General features: G+C 47.2%; 1 protein-coding gene across 2 annotated transcripts in view; it reads left to right on the top strand.

Moving 5' to 3' along the window:
* Positions 1-6,903, top strand: part of HAPLN3 (hyaluronan and proteoglycan link protein 3) — a 27,068-nt gene that overhangs the window by 4,949 nt on the left and 15,216 nt on the right. The window contains exon 2 of one of the 2 annotated variants that reach the window (XM_023187196.2): positions 2,559-2,790. The exons of the other annotated variant lie outside the window; for it this stretch is intronic. The gene's annotated coding sequence lies outside the window, so the exon portion shown is untranslated. The remainder of the gene's footprint in view (positions 1-2,558; positions 2,791-6,903) is intronic. 2 annotated transcript variants of the gene reach the window in all.

Below are 6,903 nucleotides of genomic sequence, written 5' to 3'. Positions count from 1 at the left end.
AAAAAAAAAAAAACAAACAAACAAAAAAAAAACCCAGGGTTGCCTTGTATGGAGCAAGAGGAAAAGGGAAAAAGAGAAAAAATAAATCCCAAACTTTGGGCTTACCTCCTGGCTGGCTCGTCAACATACGTTCCCAGTGGAGGGTCTTGACTACAAGTCATCCAGGTTCTTGGTGTTTTGAACAAAGAACTGGACAAAACGCACAAACAAAGCAACAAAAGAATGAAGCAACAGAAGCACAGATTTACTGAAACGAAAGTACACCCCGCAGAGTGGGAGTGGGCTCCACCATGCAGCTCAAGAGCCTGCGCATTGTGTTTATTGTCTTCCGTTAGAATGTAAACTCCATGAGGACGTCTCTTTTGCCTAGAATGGTGGCTGGCACACGATAGATGCATGATAAATACGTGTTGAATGAATGAGACCAAGTCCCAGCTCCTTTATCTGCCTGGTTAACCTTAGGCAAGCATCTTAGCATTTCGGAACCTCAGTTTCCTTGTCTGTACAATGGGGATAATAATTCTGACACTGGGAGGCCCACAGAGACTCGTGTCCATGGAAGTGCACTGACAAGTAGAAGGCAGTCTTTAAATATGACAGATTGGGCTGGGCATAGTGGCTCACACCTGTAATCCCAGCACTTTGGGAGGCTGAGACATGTGAATCACTTGAGGTCAGGAGTTCGAGACCATCCTGGCCAACATGGCGAAACTCCATCTCTACTAAAAATACAAAAAAAAAAAAAAAAGAAAAATTAGCCAGGCGTGGTGGTGGGCACCTGTAATCCCAGCTACCCAGGAAGCTGAGGCAGGAGAATCACTTGAACCTGGGAGACTGAGGTTGTAGTGAGCTGAGATCACACCACTGCCCTCCAGCCTGGGTGACTGAGTGAGAGTCCATCTCAAAAAAAATGTATTTAAATAAATAAGTAAATAAATAAATAAATAAATAAATAAATAAATAAATAAATAAATAAAAATTTATGACAGACTGTTATGGGATTGGCTGACAAGGATTGAACAGAGTTCTGCCTGTACCACCTCCTGGCCCTGTGATCTTTGGATAGTTGCTTCATGTCTCTGTGGCTCTATTCACTTGTGGGTTAAATGGGGAGAAAAAAATTATCCTTGCCAACCATGGGGAGCTCTTAGGAGGATCATGGGAGCTGCTGGATGTAGAAGCCCTTTAAAACCCAGGGAGCAAGTGTGGTGCCAGGCTGAAGGTTGTGAGGGTGTGCTGGGGTTTCTGAGGCTGGGAAGGGGTGCCTCAGGGGTTCAAGTGCTGAGCTCACCAGAGGACAGCAGAAGGTGCTACAGTGTGTTCTGCCTCCGTGCATGTTTCTGAACTGAGACTCATCTCATCCATGATTGGTGAGAATGATGGAGGAACAATGTCAGTATAACATGGAATTGAGTTGGTTCTCATCCATGATTGGTGAGAATGATGGAGGGAAGAACAATGTCAGTTTAACATGGAATTGCATTGGTTCAGTAGTGATTTTTCCCAACCCGTGAATGTCTGGAGATTTTTCGTAATTAAATATGAAGCCTTAGCAATGTGTGAGTTCCTTAACATAAATACTGACAGTCTTGCAGAAAGTGCCCTTCTTTAGTATGCATCCAGAAGTCTCTCGCCATCCTAACTCTTTTTTTGTTGTTGTTTATTTATTTATTTTAAGACGGAGTCTTGCTCTGTCACTCAGGCTAGAAGTGCAGTGGCGCAATCTCAGCTCACTGCAACCTCCACCTCCCCTGTTCAAGCCATTCTCCTGCCTCAACTTCCTGAGTAGCTGGGATTACAGGTGCCTGCCACCATGCCCAGCTAATTTTTGTATTTTTAGTAGAGACAGGGTTTCGCCATGTTGGCCAGGCTGTTCTTGAACTCCTGACTTCAGGTGATCCACCCGCTTCGGCCTCCTCAAGTGCTGGGATTATAGGCATGAGACACCACACCCAGCCACAATCCTAACTCTTGCTGTTCACGCTCCAAACTCAGGAACCAAATAGATTTGGATAACACAGCATCCCTTCCTACCCCACATTTCCAAAATCTCAATATCCAAACTCTCACCATCCCAACCTAAGGATGCAATAGCTATGGTGAAGGAGGAATGCTGGCATGGTTGGCTTAGCTGCTTAACAGAACTAAAAGTTTACTGATAAAACTAGGAATATGATGAAGAAATTGCAAAAACATATCCCTGTGTTAAAAAAAAAAAATGGAAGAAGATGACTTCACCTTGGGTCAGACTTTTAATTTTGGTAAATCTGGTTTCTATCAAAACCAAAGCCTCTGAGGACTTACATCTCGAAGGAGGAAGCACTTGTCCCAGTGGTGCAAGCTGCAAGGGGCTGATGGAGGCATCAGTGGGGTGCAGATGTCAGTGGAGTGTTAACGGTGCTAGTTTTTTTTTTTTTAATTCAGATTGTTCTTATTTTGTTAGCTCTCTGATTACAAAATTACATGTTTTGAGCAGTCTGTCCTGACTTTATTTCCCTGTAACTTTATTTTTTAATGCATGATTTTGCAAAAATGCATTTTTTTTTTTTTTTTTCCAGAGCTACTGATGTCACTTAGTGGCAGAAACTGCTGCATTTGTTTACCCTTAGGAAGCCCTTTCTCACCGGGGAGCATTTGTGCTAGACGGGCCGCTGTAAGAGGCTGGAAACATTATAAGCAGCAGCTGGGATCCCCTCTGCTCAAGGAGACTCTAGCTGCGCAGGGACAGCGGGGAGCCCGGGACATCAAGCTAAACATCAAGTCTTGGCCCTACTTCCCTCCTGGTTCCAGGTGTGGAGCCTGAAGAAAGGGAGAGGAAATGAACTCTTACAAGGGTTTGCTTTGGGCCACTGGACTGTGTGTGCCACACAATCACCTCCCTGAATTTGGCATTGTGGTTCCAGGCTTTGGGGCTGGAGTGGGTTCGAATCCTAGCTCTGCCACTTCCTAGCTGGATGACCTTGGGCGTATGACTTAGTCTCTCTGTGCCTTGGTTTTTCCATCTGCAAAATGGGAACACTTATAAGCTCACATCTCGGGGTAGAAGTAAGGATTAAATGAGAGAGACCAGGTATAGTGGCTCATGCCTGTAACACCAGCACTTTGGGAGGTGGAGGCGGGCAGAACGATTAAGCCCAGGAGTTCGAGACCAGCCAGGGCAACATGGTGAAATCCCATCTCTACTAGAAATACAAAGAATTAGCTGGGTGTGGTGGCGCACACCTGTAATCCCAGCTATCTGGGAGACTGAGGCAGGAGAATCGTTTGAACCCAGGAGGTGGAGGTTGCAGTGAGCTGAGATCGTACCACTGCACTCCATCCTGGGTGATAGAGTGAGACTTGACCTCAAAACAAAAACAAAGATAAAATAAATGAGCGAGTAAGTGCTCAGCTGTTAATACTTTTATGCTGATCATAGTAATGCTGTGGCGTGTGTATTTGTTAGGACAAGTGAGGTTAAGCTATGTTGACAAAGAGATGCAGGCCGGGCATGGTGGCTCACGCCTGTAATCCCAGCACTTTGGGAGATTGAGGTGGGCAGATCACCTGAGGTCAGGAGTTCAAGACCAGCTTGGCCAACATGGCGAAACCCCATTTCTACTAAAAAAAAAAAAAAATTACAAAAATTAGCCAGGTGTGGTGGCAGGTGCCTGTAATCCCAGCTACTCAGGAGGCTGAGGCAGGGAGAATTGCTTGAATCTGGGAGCGGAGGTTGCAGTGAGCCGAGATTGCGCCACTGCACTCCAGCCTGGGTGACAGAGCGAGACTTTGTCTCAAAAAAAAAAAAAAAAAAAAAGCAAAAAGTGGTGGCTTAAATACGATAGGACTCTGTTTCTCTCTCATGGGACAGTGCAAGTGGAGGAGGTCCAGGGCTGATGGGCAGCTCTGCCATTCAATCTGTGGTTTCTATCTCTGACTCTTAGCTGGCTACTGTGGTTTCCAGAAGGTTGAGGGAAAGAATACCAGGGAAAGGCATCTGTAATTGTTTTAACTGCCAGACCTGGATGTGGCACATGTTATTTCTGCTTGCTGCCATTGACCAGAACTGAGTCACATAGCTCTCCTAGCTGCGAGAGAGGCTGGAAATGCAGTCTTCAGCTGAGCGGCCATGCACCCATCTATACCTGTTACCTTAGGAGAAAACTAGAATGCACTGGTGAGAAATATACCAGGGTGAGTTTTATGATCTCCATTTCATAACCGAGGAAACTTGCCCAGAATCTCGCAGTGAATAAGTAGTAGAGGTGGGATTTGAACTCCGATCTTCCAGTTCCCAAACTCTGTACCAGGTTGCCCCATTGTGCTTAGGCCTCCCAGTTCTCTATCGCCAAGGGGCCTTACAGGTGTCAACAGGGGAATGAATTCCTCTTGGACAAGAAGCGGGGCCTCAGAGTTGTTAGTGTCCTGGCTGCAGTGCACAGCATAGATGGCACATCTGGGCCTGGGGATTTCTGTGAAGATGTCTAAGAGAATGGTGGATTCTGCCTCTCAACTTTCTTTACATCCCATTCTCTCCAGCAAGCGCTCTTAACTGTTCTGGAAACAAGAATGTTTACTTCACAATCCCATCACTCTAACAAGCCAATGCTTTGCCTTCCTTCCTTCCTTCCTTCCTTCCTTCCTTCCTTCCTTCCTTCCTTCCTTCCTTCCTTCCTTCCTTCCTTCCTTCCTTCCTTCCTCCGTCCCTCCCTTCTTCCCTCCCTTCCTTCTTTCCTTCCTTCTGTTCTCCCTTCCGTCCTCCCTTCCTCTTTCTTTTAAGCGTTTCCTGATCTTCTGGGTCCTGTACACAGGCATTCACAAGACCACATGGTTGCAATCATAGCAGAGGCAATTGTATGTTCTGCTTTGTCTATTTTAACTCACACCCTAAGCATTCTTCCACATTGCTACATGATAATCATAGTTATGTTTGCAGCTGCCTGCTGTCATTCTGGTCTTGCTGCCCCCAGGTCCACCTTCCACTCAGTCCCTGCAGGGAAGTATCTTAAGATGTGAGTCTGATCCTGTGACTTCTCTGCTTAAAGCCATCACTGGCCCTCAGGACAAAGGATAGGCTTCTGGCCAGGTGTGGTGGCTCATGCCTATAATCCCAGCACTTTGGGAGGCCAAAGTGGGTGGATCACTTGAGGCCAGGAGTTTGAGACCAGCCTGGCCAACATGGCAAAACCCCGTGTCTACAAAAAATATAAAAATTAGTGGGGCATGTTGGTGCGTACCTGTAATCCCAGCTACTCGGGAGGCTGAGGCACGAGAATCACTTGAACCCAGGAGACGGAGGTTGCAGTGAGCTGGGATCTTGCCACTGCACTCCAGCCTGGACGACAGAGTGAGATTCTATCTTAAAAAAAAAATAAAAATAGGATATGCTTCTAGGCCTGACACCCAAGGCATGCAGACACTGGCCCTGGTGACCCCCTTACCTCCTCTCCCCCATGGCAGCCAGGGTATTTGCAGGAAGCAGAATCCAGCCCAGATAATTCCAATGAAGAAACTTTAATGGAGGAATGACTTCTAGAGAGCAGGGTAAAGGGACCCAACAAGGAAGCTGGGGACGCAGAGACCAGCAGCAGCAGACACTGTGTGGCAGAGGCACTGGGGTGGCAAGGGAGCCGGGAAGCAATGCCCAGTCTTCCTTCTCTTCCCTCTCTGCCATCTTCTCTGAGTGCCTCCCATTGGCTCTATCCCACCAGAAGCCAGAGGGCTGGGGAACTGAGACAAGTGACCCACAGGGACCAATACATGTCAGAGAAGGACAGACGATGGACCTGGTGGGTGGTGGGACAAATGAAGGAACCCCTGTACACCCCCAGCACACCCAGGATCGGGACTCTTGCTGGCATCTGCACCTTTGTAGTGGCAGTGCCCTACTGGATAAACCTGTCAGTTCTTCTCCACCTGGCAAACTCCTGTACCTTCAGTCTCATTTGGACATTCGTGTTTCTGTACCTCCATCTTGGTACTCACCACACAGCAATCGAGACTGCCTGCCCACGACTCTGCCCCCTCCCTGGACCAAGCTCCTTCAAGGAGTGACCCCATCTTTTAATTGTTGAGAGTGTGCAGTAAATGGTAGGTGAGCAGGGCTAGGGTGACATGAGTGAGGCAGTAGCCCTCAGTGTGAGGTTTAAGCCGGGGAGGAAGGGGGTTTGCTAAAAATCTTAGTAATCAAGACATAATATTTTAATGCAATATTTTAAAAAATCAAATCATCAAACTACAGCCCATGGGTGGGCTACCTCTTTTATTTGAGTGCTCACCCAAACTGGAATAGCTCCCAAGACCTCTAGCATGGTGTTCAAAAATTATTTTTGAGTTGGGCTTAGTGGCTCATGCCTATAATGTCAGCACTTTGGGAGGCCGAGGAGGGTGGATCACCTGAGGTCAGGAGTTCGAGACCAGCCTGACCAACATGGCGAAACCCTGTCTCTACTAAAAATACAAAAATTAGCCGGGCATGTTAGCATGCGCCTGTAATCCCAGCTACTCAGGAGGCTGAGGCATGAGAATCACTTGAACCCAGGAGGTGGAGGTTGCAGTGAGCTGAGATTGTGTCACTGCACTCCAACCTGGGTGACAGAGCAAGACTCTTTCTCAAAAAAAAAAAAAAAATTATTTTTGACCTTACTCGGTGCGGTGGCTCACACCTGTAATCCCAGCACTTTAGGAGCTGAGGTGGGTGGATCTCTTGAGGCCAGGAGTTTGAGACCAGCCTGGCTAACACGGTAAAACCCTGTCTCTACTAAAAAATTCAAAAAATTAGCCGGGTATGGTGGTGGGTGCCTGTAGTCCCAGCTACTCGGGGGGCTGAGGCAAGAGAATAGGGTGAACCTGGAAGGCGGAGCTTCCCCTGCACTCAAGCCTGGGTGACAGAGCGAGACTCCATCTCAAAAAAAAAAAAAAAAA

This window comes from Piliocolobus tephrosceles, chromosome 6 (assembly GCF_002776525.5).
Source record: "Piliocolobus tephrosceles isolate RC106 chromosome 6, ASM277652v3, whole genome shotgun sequence".
NCBI classification, from domain to species: Eukaryota; Metazoa; Chordata; class Mammalia; order Primates; family Cercopithecidae; genus Piliocolobus; species Piliocolobus tephrosceles.
The sequence above is the reverse complement of the archived record's forward strand: the minus strand, read 5'-3'. Positions and strand labels throughout refer to the sequence as shown.